General features: G+C 39.6%; 1 long non-coding RNA gene across 2 annotated transcripts in view; it reads left to right on the top strand.

The window, feature by feature from the left end:
• Positions 1-3,175: 3,175 nt before the first annotated feature.
• Positions 3,176-17,044, top strand: part of LOC138258672 (uncharacterized) — a 56,352-nt gene continuing 42,483 nt past the window's right edge. The window contains exons 1-2 of one of the 2 annotated variants that reach the window (XR_011198491.1): positions 3,176-3,352; positions 11,509-11,725. This is a non-coding gene — a long non-coding RNA (uncharacterized lncRNA). The remainder of the gene's footprint in view (positions 3,353-11,508; positions 11,726-17,044) is intronic. The other variant, XR_011198492.1, reaches the window with a different exon arrangement.

Genomic DNA, 17,044 nt, shown 5'->3' with positions numbered 1-17,044 from the left:
TTCTCCCATAACTTTGTATGTAAACGTTTAAAAAATGATCTAGTCATGAGCAAAGTGAAATAGTGCACAACTGTGAGCTTATGTAATCGGCCTTAAAACATTTGTGTGGACATGTTGCCTATGTAATACATACTGTGACAAACTACTCTAAATGTGTGTTGGGGACTCTGTCATAGAAAACCCAGCAGGCCTCATACCCTTCAAAGTCAGCTGCATTCAATAACTTGTGACCCACTGTGTGGTGCACTTTAACGGTGTCACAGACTATTATTGCATCTCCAAAGTGGACATTTTTGTCAAACTCACTTTGTATAAGTTGCGATATAACAAATTGCTTACATAATGTTAACTACTGACTCCATGACTACAGGGACACAACGTTAACAGTTATGGACTTTCATTTATTTAAGAAACCAATGCATTCTGGGAATTTCGAACTTTGTTCTCAGTTGAACAAATTGCCTACATTTCCACATTGCCGTGGTTTGTGGAAGGTAATATTGGACAATCTTTGATTGTCCCTGATACAAAGGGATACATGCTGACCGTAAGCCTAAACCTACCAGGGCAAATAGAAAACTTCCAAAGTTTGTTATCTGAATATGTACTACATTCTTTGCAGCTGGCAGTAGCTGAGCAAGAATGTACCTACAGACCATAAGATACAAAGCGGACCATTTATGAAGACATTTTGGAAAACGTAAAGTAATACTCATGTACCAGGGGTTTAAATATGCATACTTGCCTTAGTGAATTTCCACAAAAACATCACGAAAAGCAATACAATTGGAACTTTAAGGCCATAGTCATATACATTTAGCACACATAGAAAGGATTTTAACAATTGTGGAGTTGGATGTTTCAACACTGATTCATAAAGGTATGTAAAAGTATGTAAAAGTGTACTCCTGTATTACGACTTCCCATGTGTATAAATGCTTTTGTGAATGTATTTGATGTGACTAGGTCTGAGTTACACTTGTAGTCCCAACTTACTCTTTAATTCAATAAGCAAGTGTATTCCTGATTTACTCTTGAAGTCCTGGACTAAGTTGGAATTACTACAAGTGTAAGACATAGCAAAACCTTTGTTATTTGGGAACAAATTCTATTTCTACATAGAAAGGACTTTAACAAATACAATACCGGATGTTTAAACACTAATTCATGAAGGTATGTAAAAGTATGTAAAAGTGTACTCCTACAGTACTATCACATGTTCATGAATGGTTTTGTGAATTGATTTAATGTGACTGGGTCTGAGTTACACTTGTAGTCCCAACTTACTCTTTAATTCAAGGAGCAAGTGTACTCCTGAATTGCTCTGGAAGTCCAGGTCTAAGTCAGAATTACTACAAGTGTACGTCACAGCAAAACCTTGGTTATTTGAGCGCAAATGCTATTTGTGAGACACACTGAAACATGTTCATCATTAGCTTGCTCTTCTGTTTCATCATTGGATCATTATGGTTGTTCCCAAATCTGAAGGTGATAGGATACTTGTAGTTCTAGCAGATGTAGTGGTATCAAACCATATCTTTCCATTACTAATTTCTTTGTGATTTGAAAAGGTACATAGCGTAATGGTAGGAGTATAATCTGATGTTTTCCGATTTAATTATTTGTGGCTAACCCATGAATAGCGATTGCCCTACTTTGAGAGGAGAAAAAAGGAGTTTTCCTTTTGTACGCCTCTATGACTAAAATCTGTTTGAACTCGGACCCAGCTGAGTGAGAATTCCTTTGTAGCACTGACATGATTAGCATTAAATCTTTAACGTCGAAATGTCCTATCCAACGTATTTAGGGCTTGCCTCACTTCTCAGAAATGCCGCCTATTTCTGCGCGAGCATTCCATTCGGCCAAATTAACACAGCCTGAAGAGTGGGTGTAGAGTCAGCGATGATATGATTAGGGCCAAGCCTGTCCCAAACACATTTTAGATGTTTGTTTTATCACTCTTAATCTTATGAGTTGAAAATATTGCCCAACGCTTCATGTGGTGAGGAGTCTGTCCTTTGTTTGCACCCTCCCGTAAGTAATTGGAAATGCAACAATTGTCAAGAAAGTGCATTGTCAATGAAAAGATTTAGTGAGGGATGAGAAATTTCTTGAACCTAAAAGGCATAATCTGGTGATCCAATTCTCCCCACTGTGTCCATTCCCGTGAAACCCCATTTACTCTCTCTGCCGTCACTAGCCTCCCCACTTCCCACCTAGCCAATCCTCTAGGTTTCCCCCCATTGTGGTGTCTTTTGTCTCCTGCTGGCCTAAGCAGGAGAACAAGAGGCCTGGTTCTGAAGACAGGGAGCATCAGGAGCTGGGGGACAGAATGGCTCAGATGAGGGTCAGAGTCCTGCCCCCACTGCCAACAGTTTCTAGGGTTTGTGCTGCCCGGCTGAGCAGTGTTCAAAGCCTTGGCACCCTTTGTTCCACTGTGTAGGGATTAGGCCTGGCGGTCTGAGAATTTGCCTTCTAATTAAAAAGGATAAAAGATTGAAGTAGCATTAGACTAAAACATAGCAGTGGCACTTCACAGGCTGTTTTTTGTAGTCACAAGACCACGCAAAAAGTTGTGTCAGGTTGTTTTATTTCCTGGCTTTTGCAAATAGTTTAAAACTAAAAAAAAATAGTTTATAAACTGCTACCAGCTGTTGCGCGGCGGGTTTGAAATCTAATCCTATGCAGCAATGCCAGAAATTGTAAATGCGCATGCTCTGTCGCAAAAACGCGAATGCAGTTTGTAAATAGAGAAATATGAGTTCCTCTTCCATGTTAACATTCGTTATTCTCATAAATTGTGCCCTACGAATTTAACGGCAGTATCTTGATCCCTCCACCCAGCTAAAATGTTTCTCCATGCCATGCGCTTTGACGAGTCACACTTGAAAAACATTGTTTCAAGCTAAGAAAAATGCGTGCTTTGCCAGGGCTCACGGACAGTTCAACTGAATGAATTTATTTGAGGTGGCTTCTCCCTCTCTGAGTGTAGGGTAGGCCTCAATTTGCACGTAATATAAGCCACGACTGAGAAAGATGATCTTTGAGAAACAGAGTGAGGCTTTAGTTGTGTGAAAACAAATTTAGCATGTAATCCCAGAAAAGCTTGTGAATCGCACGAGAATAATAGGATGTTTTAAGAAATACTTATCCACAATCCTGTTCCAGCCTCTGTCATCTATAATTCTTCAAGTAGCTTTATAAATGTTACGGACGGGAAAGTTCACAAAATTCTGAAATGATCGCTCTGACACCAGTGCCTACTACCGCCCTGCGCAGCCGGAGCGCTGCTGCAGAGGTAAATGTACGCTCTTCGGACGCGCAGAAGATTACAAGTCACTCCTTTTAGCAGGTAAAGGCGGAAGGTGTTTGCTCTAGACTTCAAAGTTCTCATTGGTCCTCTGGGGTTTCTGTTGTTCCCACGTGGCTCATGTTACATATTGTGTACCACATAGGTTCTCGCAAACAGTTTCCCAGGGGCCACAAAGTTTGGTCTGTGATATGAGGGAGGGCTGCATTGATTCCAGCCCGTGGCGGTTGAGGGGATTGGCAGTAGGGTGAGTGTAGGAGAAATGAAGCATTTACCTCTAGAGTCCGAATTGCACAATGTGAAACCAAAAACGGGATTAATCCCAGCTTCTCCCCTTAGCTAAACTGTGTGATCCTAGACAATTGTTTTATTTCGCTTTCCTTCCTTTTTCATTGTTACATACTAGGATCTCGAACTATGTGACTTCATGATGTGTTCTGTACAAAACCTTCTCCTGTGTTTGATTTATGACATAAACCAAGGTTACCCAATAGGGAACACAACTGACTTGCCTCTTACATACTGTATGATATTTTTACTCTTTTGCTGCAATATTTCTTTAAAAATTAAGGGTGTTTCTAAATTTAAACTGCGCAGAACACCCTAGTTACTTCCTGTGTTTACCTTAAATTAATTATTAAATAAATGCTTGTCTGTTTATTTAACATCGTTTTAATATTCCTGCTGAGTCCAGTCAGTGCTGCTGTTGCCAAAGGGGCTGCATATAAAGATCAGGAGGGCTGCATGCGACCCCCGGGCTGCACTTTGAGGATCAGTGGTGTACAAGTATGGGGGAGATAGTTCAGAACAAGGCTCCTGAGACACTGGTAGCAGTTCTGCTATACGCAGTCCAACTTATTAAATTAGAAGCGTTTGCTTGGTTTAAATAATATATGTAAAACAAATTTGAAAAATGTGTGTATTTTCAGAACTCATAAGCTAATGTGTGGAGAAACCATAACGTATTTGTAAAGCGCACCTTCACCCAGAAGGGTATCTTCGTGCTGAATAACAGATGTTTATTTGTTGAATTTCCAAAATATATTTAAAGCTGATAGTTGAATGCTAAAACATGCTTCATTGGGAAGATGTATTATTGCTAATAACATTACCATGATGCCACAGGCATTTCAGCTAATCTGTTCTGTTACCCATATTGAGACATTCTAAAATGATCAAGCATTTGTGACACTAGAGCTGATGCACTGATGTCCTTATTACTGGTAATCTTGCACAGAGTGACCACTAGTGTTATCTTGTCTGATGACACTTCTAATATTTTCTAGTAGCTCGGATAATGTTTATTAAACATTAATAGACCAAGGCCCTAGCTGTTTGTGCAGGAAGTATTTTTCTGCACACTCTATAATATCTGCTGTTCTAAATACCATTGCTGATATTTCAAAAGCTGGAAGAGTTCAGCGGGCATGTATTATGATTTTGCTATATTGGTGTGAAGACCATCTCACTTATGCCCTCATTGCATGGAGAATGAAGTAAATGGGTCTTAAAAACTGCTGTATTCATATGTTTACCACCACATTCTGTGTTTTCCATGTGGCAGTTTTATCCCCCAATTTTGTGTTTGGCAAATTGGAATAACAGATAAGGTATGAGAAAGCTGTGCTATGTGTTTTCCTTGTTCCAACCTGTTTTCCCTCTGCAAATTACTCTAGGTAATGCCTGAAGCAATTCACATGAGGATAACCCAGAGTCAATGTGCAATTTTCCGCTGAATCAGAGTCTGAGATTAGGCTCAAGTGGTTTGTGCCTACGATTTCAGATTTCCTCCACAGCACTTGGATTGAGGCTGTTATTATTGGGACCAATTGCTCTAGAGCTGCTGAGAAATTTGATTTAGTGATTATGTGCTTGTTGAGCTAGTGTGTTTGTGATGTTATTTACAACACAACGGTGCAGGTGCTATGGTTCCACTGACATCCATAGCTTTTACAGTATCAGTGATTTCGGAAGTATTTCACCTACCTCCCTACCTGTTCAAGAAAGAATAAGGGCCTGTTTTAGAGTTTGGCAGACTTGTACTCCATCACCACATGACAGATATCCTGGTCATCTGATTACAAGTTCATTATATCCTATAGCACTTGCAATAGGTAGACGGATTATTAATCACGTAATGCACTAACCCGTCTTTCAAACTCAAAATCAGCCTTTGCATTTTCTCTTCCATTCCTACCTGTAACGAGACAGTAAAGACTCTGTGATTCCCTAATTTTTCCAGTTGCACATGACAAAAGAACGCTAAGGTAGTTAAACACTTAGGTGCTCATCGCAACCCTCATGCTTAATCCCAATGTGTTTGCAAATTATGGTTTGTGTCTGGATTCCAACTTCCAGTGAAACTACCTTCCCAAATTGGGGCTGTTCATCAGGATGATTTTTACTAGGGAAAACCTAGTGCAATTGTGTGAGCAAATATCACTGATTTTAGATTTGTGCTGTTCTGTGGCTAGTAAGTTCTGGAGAGCTCATGTACATACCACACCTTTTGGAAACTGGTCATTATATTCACCAAAAAAGATGTGGCCTGAATCAAAGAGGAGGGACACCTTTGGTGCCAGAATGATATTGTGCTGACCGCAAGTGTGCTCTGCATTTGTACAATGCTCAGAGTAGCAACAGAAGTGGATGATGACCCTTAGTAGCCTTTTCGGAACCTGGGGGAAGCATTAGGATGAACTAATGGGGGAGCTGCATAACGTACTAATAACTTATGTCATTCCTCTGATCAGATGTTTGTCATCAATGGAAGGCTGCTGTAGAAGGTTTACTTGCGCATTTGGTCTCTAGTGATGAGCACTCTTAGAACTGTCAGTAGTTTCAATGATCTTGGTGTCAACTCTAGCGATGCAATTAGATGATAAGCTAGAAGATGACATGAGAGCAGGGGCTACTATGATAGCTGATTGATGTGAATCTCCTGTGAGAACTCCTCTTATGGAGCCTAATAAGTGTAAATGTGTCTAAGAGCTAGGGCATGATGTTTGAATGCTAGCAGTTCAAATATCTTCAGGAACTAATGTTTATCTTATTATTTGAGTCGTCCTACACAAGAGCGCGGGGGGTGGGTACATTGCTATGGTCTTGTTGAAGGAACATTTTCACTGTTCCCCACTATTTGGATGCTAAGTGCTATTATCCTTTGTATACCTGTATGCTTGTAACCACAATAAAGATCATTTAAAAACAAAACTAAGTAAGTGATCTTTTAAACTTAGTGGGCTTGGAGACTGAAAAACCACAAGTTGAGGATGAAAAATGATAAATGAAGAGTGAAAAAGTGTCTTGTGGAGATAAATGAATTCACAGTAGCTTTGTGTTGAAGTGAATAAACCTCTAACAGTTTAACTGGGACACCACAATCATGATGAAGCACTCAAGCAATTGGCGCTCCTAAAGAGCAAAGCTGAAAGAGACTGAGTCTGTCATTCCAACTCAGGTGCAATTTGGTGCGATATTTGGGCAACTGCAAATTGTCATGCATATGGTGTGGTGATTAGCGAAGTTTTGAACCACAGATGGACAATAAGGTCCTACATTAGCATGATTTCCCTTGTTTCGCGGTGAACAGGCCTGGAATATATGCTAATTGCTCACAAATTTTGCACAAGAATTTACCTGACAAATATCATGTAGTGAACACCCCCAGGTGTGGGCGGAATTTTTGTTCAACTTGAAACCCTGATTGGGGTAAAAAGCATAGTCTGCACCGGCATCAAGAATAACAAAAAGATTTCAATGAGGGTCACAATGTTTAAATACCTTAGCATTTATATTTGTTTTGTTGAAGTACATATTATGTGGATAGACCAAAAATAACCAAACTCGTCTGATGCTTTCCATTTGTATAATTTGAGGCATACTCAATTTAGGGATTTGTGTTGTTTATTTTGAACTTTTAAATTCAATTTAGGGCCTATCTATTTCATGGGAAAGGCACTCATCAGGTACAAGAGCAAGGAGTAAATATCCATGGTAGGGCAGTGGAAAAATGCCAAAGGGATGCTCTATTTAAAAATGAATGATTATTACATATATTCTACTGAACCTGCTCCAATTTGAAATAAGCAAAGCTATCAGGGGTTTTCTATTCAATTTAGTGCCAGGATTAAAGTCTTATATGAATAGTGCTTGCATACATAAAAAGTCACAAGATAGTGAAACTCCACTTATTAAAATGTGAATATGTACGTGCCATTGGTCATGGCGAAATTCTGCGTGTCAATGATTTTTCTTGACTCAATGAGTTATAGTTGCAAAAATTCTGGTATGGGATGTGTTGGTTAACTATATGCAACACTGGTTTTAACATTTATATTAAACGTATAAATTGAGTTATCGATTCCTAGTAAGACTGTTTAAAATATTTGAAAATTAAGGGGTCTTGTGCCTCTTTTCTGACCTTAAAGGGGGCTCTCCTAATTTCTGACTTTCTACAACTGCTCTACTTAGAAACCCTGACTTTTCATATCTCTGAAAATTGTGAGTGTCCCACGAGAGCCACTGAGTTAGCCAATTGCCTGTATATGCTATAGGTGTTGTTGAATTGTAATGACTTGCAGAAACTTCCAACTTTAATCTTAATAATGAAAAGCAAATGTAGTTATCAATTAAATGTATGCATATAGATGTAATGTGTGAAGGCCTGAATATGTATCACAATCACACTTTATACATTACCCACAATTACTTTATTTAAAATGTGTCTCCAGCCACAAGTTGGTAAAGATTCTTTTAAAAATACTTCATGAAGCTAAAAGTGGTAATTTATTCTCAATCCTAATTAAATTCAACCTGCTTCTGTAAGGATTAATTATGCACGTTTGATAGTTTATTCCAGTTTGCTGGAATATATTTGGTTGTTTAACAATGTTTACTGTCCACCAATTTGCATAGTGTGTGGAAATGCATTCTATTTGTTTATTGATTCTCTGTTTTATTTACTAAAACATTTCCACATTGCAATAAACAAGTAAAAAAATAAAATAGCATTGCAAACAATAAAACTTTATAAGAATGAATACTTTGGTGGTTTCTGTTCGGTAAGGTACTCATGAGGTCCAGACTGCATTATTTATATGATTGAAGCTAATATTATTTCTAGGACTAAGGTTGAAATTTGTGTTCCACTGTCAGGCAAAATTTTGATTGATGTTAATTTTAAGATCTGATCATGAGCCTTAAACACAAATTTCATTTTTACATTGAAGAATAGTCACAAAATGAAAGGTGTAAGACATTGGATAATTTTTAGGAGTGGGCAACTGCCCACTTCAAGGAATAATCACAACTTGTGCACCCTCCAAGTCACTAAATCAACCTGTTCTCAAGCCGCTAGTAGTTATGACAGAGAGCAGAGATGCTTCATTTAGGACAATGTGTAATGTATTTATGCTTTAACAAAATAGTAGCAAAGTCAAAATGCCACACAAAATAACTGACACACAGAATTGGAAAAATGGTCAGTAAACAAAATGACACCTTAATGTCAAAATCATCTAAGAGTACCCTTTCCACCGAACTGAAGGTCCATGTGCCTCATTTGCAAGACCTTCATCATGTTGGTGGCAGAGGCTACTCTGTCTCTGCCACCGACATAAACCTCTGACAGCCTAACAGAGTAAGGGCCACCGGAGATTCAGCCATGTGCCCTCCCACCCAATATAGAGTGGGAAAATACATGGATAGTTTTTACTACTTGAAAAATTTAAAAGTAACCAGCAATTACAACTGCAAACTTCCACCCTCGCCTTGGAAGAAAACCAGCATGGCGAGTGGGGCATTGTTTTTTTTTTATTTTGCAAAACAAAGTCTCACTGTGGGGTTTTCTTTAGGAAAATAAAAAAAAATAACTTTGTAAGTTTGTCATGCAGCTATGTCATGTTGACTGACCTGTCCATCAAACGTACAATGCATTGACAGGAACCACTGCGATGGTGGACCTGCCAATGTTAGAGGTGTCTCCTAGGCCGTCAGAATTTGTCAGATGAAGACTCCATTAGAACTACGGATGGCTTTTGTCCTTTTGGGTGATGGTCACTGTAAGGACATGATACCATTAAATTTCTACATGTCCTGCTTATAAACACCATGCACCCTGCCTTCTGGAATACAAGGCTGAGATAGAAGTGACTTATTAATATTTAAAAGGAAGGGTTTTACCTGTGATAAAGGGGTTACTTTGACAGGTAATAGTGCATGTTTTGCACTGTTTTAGTCAGGCTACAGTGGTAAACCTGAGGCCATGTTTGGACCACCACTATAGTGGATGGCACAATAAGCATTGAAGTCCACCAGTGCCATTCAGCTTCCAAGCCATGGGCACAATTTGTACCATATACAAGGGACCTATTTACATGTTAAATATACCAATTAGGTGTATTCCATTCAACCATGTTTTAAGAGTACAGGAACTTTATCGATGGTTCGCAGGGGTAAAGTGCACAGAGTTCTAAAGCCAGCAAAAATATAGAGTCCAGAAAAAGACAACAAATCATGGATGACCACGTAGAAAAGGTGGACTGTATACAAAAGGAGAGCCACAAAATATTATCTTCAAATGCAAAATGGATCATTTGGTTATAAATTTAACAGGCTAATATGCTGTGAGATCTGAGAGCACTATGGACAATTGTGTTTTTTTGTGGTTATCTGTTAAGAAGGTCTGAAGTCAATGGGTAACAGAAGCACTTACATTTTAATTGTGTTGAGAGAAGAGGGCATAAAAGAACATCTGAAATTTTCTATGTGTTAGAAATGTAGTCTTTTGGTTGGGGGTTTGAACCTTTCTCAAGCAACAACCACAATCTCTGTCAGGACGAAACACAAAAAGTCACTAAATTAACCTGGACTTAAACATCTTGTAGCTTGGCATAGAAGCAGTCAGGCTTAACTGAGAGGCAATGTGTATAGTATGTATGCACACAAACAGTAATAAAAGGAACACAAAACAAAACACAAGAAAAAACCCACACCAAACAAGAAAAATAGAGTCAAATCAAATATTTATTTGACACCAAACCGAGAACAATCCAATCAGTTGAACTTTATCAATTTTTAACGTTTTCAGTGAAAAAAGAGCACTTGACAAATGAAAGCACCAACCGGGGGCATCTAGATACACAAGACCAGTGCAAAGTCGAAAGTTATGGCCGACCACAATGGACTGCGGTTCCAATACACAAAGTGGACTTGGACCAATCTCAACTTACCTTCAGACTTAGAAGAAATTCGGTAGGGTACTCATGAGGTCCAGACTGCAAATGTCTTAGGAGGTAAATGTCGAGCCTGCTGGCTTTTTTGTGCCCCTGAATGCATGTCAGGCACTCAATACGTGTCCCTCCTGAGAAACTGACTGTTAGATACCAAGGATGTTATATGTCATTTATGGGGTTTCACTGTTTTTTAAACAAACAAGGCCAAAGGGTCAAGTTCTTGGTCAAGAACATGTGAATGGCATTAGCCAATGCTTATTTTTTGGAATCTGCCAATGCTTGTTGCTGAGTGGCAGCATTGTGAATTCAAGGTAAGAACGGTTGTTTGCTAACTGTCAATATTGTCAGGTGCAGGGAGGGGCAGCCTCGTTCTAAGCCCATCACGTGCTGTCAGACATTTCAGGAACTGCTGAGCGCTCCCGGGTTCCGCAATGCTGCAATCCCAGCCTCTACTTGGGGAGAAAAAGGCTTGTGCTTCCTCAGAGTCCGATATCTTCCAGAAAGATGGTAACTCACCGCACACGATTGTGTCTAAAGAATCTCTTTTCCGATTGGCAGTGTTTCTCTGTACCTTTCAGCTGTATTGTGTTGCAACATCAAACACCTGTCTATCTACTGAAAACAACTGCTTATATTGATGTTGGTTTATTTCACACAGTAACTAATGTGTTGTATTGTGCTAACCTCAGATGCACTATCACTCAGCTTAACAGTGCAAGAGTTTGGTGTTCTTATGCTTCATAAAGTAATTTGGCTACTCTCTTGATGTTTATTGACATTTTTGAAACAACGCTGAGATACATTGTCAATGAACAGTATTTATCATGAAATGATTTGACATGTGATATAACATAATTGAAAAGAGAAAGGGGATTATTACAGGTATAACTGAGACCTAGAGAGAGTATTCATAGTTATTGCAGCAAGTTAGTGTAGAATTTAATCAGTTCTCTTCATTCGTAGGAGACTTAAATTGAGCTGCATCAGTCCGGTGAGCAATCCACAAGAATCTCCGTGTGGCCAGTGGAAGTAGCGCCTCTCTCTCGCTCTTCTTCCATCCCCTTTCACCCAGATGTGTTCCAGTGCAGGTCGCAAGATGTTTGGGGACAGTGCTTGAATGTCCCAATGGAGTTGAAAATCAGTAACTTGGACCGGCATTGTTTCTCCGTGGGACAAACAGGTTAGTGCTTGACAGTAAAATTCAGAGGCGCAACACAGCCAGCGGTGTCCGAGGAGTAGCGTCATCATCTGGGAGCCACTGGGAAAAGTTGCAGTGAAGGATTCTACATTGGGACTCTGTAACTTTTTGGGACGTCAAAAATATCCAGGGTGGATGAAGCTGCAGGCTGTAGCCAATGAGGGCTTCAGGAGGCCATATACCCCTTCTGCAAGAAGCCACTGCACAGGATTTGCTGCTCTGAAGAAGAACATAGTGGAAGGTACCGCAAAGTTGGGTCAACTGGCAATGCACCTTGAGTGGATCTGTGCACAGATGGGCCCAGGTGTCCTGTCAGTTCTCAGAGCACTTTTTGAGTCAAAATTTCTCAAGTCATGTGTTATGGTTTTTGCCTGTTTGAAAAACTTTAGCACCATATCTAAGGGTCCAGGACTGTGTAGGTATCTCGTGGATGGTAGAACTCACTTCAGACAGGGTCCAGGTGCGGTGTCACATTATTGGAATTGTTTATGTCCCTGTAGCTCAGACCATGGGAACCAGCTAGACCTTAGAGTCTCTCTGGTAGTCCCTGGTTTAAGCAGCAAGGCAGGCCTCAAGCAGTAGGACAGTCCTCTGAGGATTCAAGGCAAGCTTCAAGCAGCAGGGCAGCCCTATGGGAGCAGCAGGATAGTCCTCTGAAGTGCAAAGCAAACCTCAAGCATCAGGGCAGTGCTCGGAACTACAGGGCTGGCCTTCTGAGTGTCCTCTGGTCCAGGAGTGAACTGAAGAGTTGTTCTTAGGGTCCTACTTTCATAGCTGGTGCTTGCTTTGAAGTGGAGGAAACTTTTAGAGTTTTACCCCCACAGATAGTTTTTGAACTTCCTTCCTCCCTGCCCAGATTCCAAGAGGGCTAGGGTGAAAAAAAGACTGGTGTGAAGTGCGAAGTTCTTTGTGAGTGTGCTGAGGAAGCTCATTTAAAATGCAAGTCAGGCAGGACACAGCTCCACACCTCTCATCCTGCCAACACCTAGTCCCCCTTTGTCTCACTGTCTGGGGGGAATCACAAAGTCCAATGGCCACTCTAATCACAGTCAGGTGAAAGTGGAATTTTCAGAATTGTGTCTTAAAATCCAACCTCACCATTAAAGAGGATTTTAAATTACAATTCTATTGAGACCGGTCATAACATTTCTACCTCTTCCCACAGAAGTTATCACTTATTAAATGTGATAAGGTAACACACTGTTAACCTATAGGAGAACAAGGGCTCACAGTAGTGAAACATGAATTTAGGAGTTTTCATGTCAGTGCAAGTTATACTTAAAAGCAGATGTCTAACGTTTTAAATACACTTCACTCTGCTTTATGGGTTGTTTAGGACCCATGTTAGGGGAGACTTCTGTGCATTAAAAAGGGAGGTTTCGGCCTGGCAAAATGGTTATTTGCCAATTTAAAACTTCACATAAGCTTCAACGCCAGCCCTGGGACATGTTTTGAAGGGCTACTTAAGTGGGTAGCACAACAAGCACCCTAAACTCACTAGTAGCATTTCATTTACAGGCCCTAGATATATGTAGTATCACTCAACTAGGGGCTTATAAGTAAATGAAATGTGCCAATTGGGTGTAAGGCAATTTTACCATGCATGGTGGAGAGAGCACTTTAGCACTGGTTGGCAGTGGTAAAGTGTAAAGTGCACAGAGTCATACAGCCAACAAAAACAACATTCAGAAAATAGGAGGGGAAAAGACAAAACCTTTGGGGATTATCCTGCAGAGAGAACCAGGTCCAACACTGTGGTAACAGAGTATGTAGGCTGTAGGCACTGGACAACTAAAGAAAAATTTTCTAAGATAAACCTGGCCATATGCACAAGTAGTAGAAGGTCTTCACCAGACGTTTTTTCACTGAAGCTCTTAAAATGTATCCCAGCACGTATTTAGGAACTTGTTTAACCAAACTAAGGGTTAGAGTGAATTAATGGTGGCTGAATCTAGAACATATGGTTCACTGCAGATTTCCTATTTGGGTCAGAAATATGAACAGAACAGGTGTTGACAAGATTTGCTAGTCACAAATTTAAAATATGTTCCGGAGCTGGACAGTCCCTTGAGATCTAGCCTGGCTGGCAAATAATGTGAGGACTGTTTTTCTGGCTCAGTCTCAGGCAAAATTTATGATACTATTTTACATGCAATCCCTACCAGCACCCAAGCCTTTTTTTTTTTTTTTTTGAACGCCCATCTTTTCCCAAATACATTGACTTAAATACTTCCTCCCACAAAACCCCAGCAGCTTGCATCTCAACTTTAAAAAAGTTTTTATTTTTCTGATTGCTGGCCACAATGATTACATACAACACCTTCTTAGAACAATTATTTTATTCTTCCAAATGTTGAGTACTTGGAATACCACATGTAATTGTTGAGTAGTTAACCACTATTCCCCTGAAAGTATTGCCATGATTTCATATATGGACCACCGTGCCATAGTCAAGGAAGTACAGACTACAGACATTCGTATATCATCTGCCTTGTCTGGCTGGCATTTCAAACACTTTCACAATTTTTATTCTTCATTAATATCAACCATATTGGCAGTGTCTATTACAACCTATTTATAGTAAAGAACTAAGGGACTTATTTACAAGCCCCTCTGGGCCGCCGGAATGTCACTTTAAGTGACTTTCTGGTGGTGCTGACTGCAGGATCATATTTAAAAGGCCAGGAAAAGCCACACTGCATGGCTTTTCATGGCCGTGTGAATATGAAATGAAGCAACGCAGTGCAAGTCGCTGGGTTGCCTCACCCTGCGACAGGGAGGCGTGCCATGGACATTGCGGTGGGTGTTCCCATGTAACACCCATGGCATTTGATACATTCCGATATTTATGAGATTTTGTAGTGCTGGGAATGCATCAAAAGCCTACGCCTCCACAGGGGAGGTGCAATGATGAGAAATACCTATATTTCTCCTTGTTTTCATTCTTCTACGTGTGCTGCATTCTGTGTCCCTTCCTGCACAAAAACAATCCTCCCTGCAATGCAGACTCCATTGAACCATGGTGCTAGGATGCCTGCGTTGGCGCTTGGCAGCCCATTGTGTACCAGCGCAGGGGAAAAGGACAGGAATGTGTTGTATCTTATAGATATGGAGCATTCCTGCCCTCTTTTTATGCAAGTCACCACAGCAAAAAGGCTTGCGGCACTGCCCTGCGCCAAAAACATGTAAATATGCCCCTGATTGTCCTAAACCTGGAAAGCTTTACAAGTCCAGTGGCATAGTGCAACATGATGAGGCCGCCCTACAGAATTGATTAGGGCCCCCTGCGTTTTCCTTTTTTCTTAGAAATGCTTTGGACTTTGGTTATATCACGGGGCTCTATGAAGATTTGGGGGTCTCTTGAAGAGCAATCACTAGCAAATCCATTTCCCACATCTTCCTTGAAGCAACCACCTTTCTCTCTTCTGTCTTGAACAGGATATCTCCGCTTCAGTGGCTTAACAAAACATGAGGATCTCCCCACCCCAACTTAAATTAGAAGTACGTTTGGTGATCATATATATATATATATATATGATCACCAAACGTACTTCTAATTTAAGTCTGTTTTTATACATGAGTGAGGTATTTGTTACGTAAAAAAATGTGGTGTCACAGAATTGCACAAATGTCCCACTACTGATAAGTAAACAATAACCATTGCACTTAGCCTTATGTATTTACAAATAACGCAGTTGTAAAGCTCAAGGGGGTAACTCCCAATTCCCACCCACTTTCAGTAAGTGAGTTTCTTAATTTGTAGTAGGCTATTTTAGGTTTATCCATACAAAGTTATCAAAGTTATTGAATAGAGTGTGAAATTTAGTTATTTTCATTCTATCTATATGTAGCAAGAGGACTCAAACAAGTTATTATGTAATAATATGGTTTTTTCCCTTTAAGCATGAGAAGGCTGCTACACCGAGCTAATTTAGTTTTAATCTAATTTTTCTTTTTCATACCATTCACTGTGACAATATTGATTAATTGTGTGACTATTATACTCAGATATCTAACTTGAATTTTTACCTGCTGTCTTTCAACAAGTCAATTAATTTCCTCATTTCATTCTATTGCCTAATCTGGTTTGACTCTGAAGCACATATCATAAACTTTCAACTACTTAAAGAGTGATTGTTTTACCCACTCAGTAAACTGATAGGTCTTTATATTCATTCAGCTTCTTACTGTTAATAGGTAGCTCTATACAGACATACAATAGGGCCAGAAACAGCACTGTCTAATGTCCTTGTTGATTTCCATCACATGGTACTGGATGCTGCCTATGGCTATTGTACAGTTAGACTTCATGAGAAATGTTTAGTAAATATGTGTACAAATTCAACTTTATCAAATAACATTCCAAAGGTATAGCAAATTCATATGATCTAAAGCCCTATTTAATTCTTTTGTGCAATTCATTACAGATTGTTTAATATTAGGGGCTATATCTAGATCTGGCGAATATCACTCAAGAGTGACCCCCTTCTGAAAGGCTTTTACTGAACCTTTGCATGTGAGATGGATCTATAACATTAACAGCAGTATGGATTCATCTTTAAATTAAGAATAAGAGACATTTTTTCAATTGGCTGTTATTACAGCCATTTCCATGATGAGGTAAACACTTCCACAAAATAGAGTGCTAAGGCCCTCTTCACAGAAATATACACCTGCACTTGATGTTCTTCCTTCCTTAAACTCTAAAGTCTGGTATGCAGTACTTGTTTTCTCTCTCTCAAATCAAACACATTTATTGAAATTTATGAAAGAAAACAATAATTGACATACTTCTTACATTGAAGGCTATGAAGTGAAGAGGTGGTTCACGGGAAAGTGTTGAAGACTTTGTGTGGGTCATCTATATTACGAAAAAGCAATATGCCTGCCTTAAAATATGGCTCACTCTATTAGTACAGTACAAGAGCAGATGCTCCATTTGGTAAAAATTTAACAACAATATCACTTATAAGAAGGCAGTGCAAATTACAAAAGGATGAAGAAACACCTGATACTACCAAATACAATCCAGTGACCCTTATGAATGGACAGTTGCCAAGCACCTAAATACCTAAGTCTCATCACTTGGCCCTGCCAAAGATGAGACTTAGGTATGTTAAAGACAGGTAATACAATGATTCATTGCCAATAAACCTTTAAAAGAGGGATTTTGAATAGTAAAAGACCTGTAGGGTGTCCCAAATCCACTCCCTATTGTGCATCTGCAAAACAGATTTGGGATACTCACTATTAAACCTTAATTTGCTTTTTCTAAGGGAACATTATGTACAAACCTAAAGA

This window comes from Pleurodeles waltl, chromosome 9 (assembly GCF_031143425.1).
Source record: "Pleurodeles waltl isolate 20211129_DDA chromosome 9, aPleWal1.hap1.20221129, whole genome shotgun sequence".
NCBI lineage: Eukaryota > Metazoa > Chordata > Amphibia > Caudata > Salamandridae > Pleurodeles > Pleurodeles waltl.
The sequence above is the reverse complement of the archived record's forward strand: the minus strand, read 5'-3'. Positions and strand labels throughout refer to the sequence as shown.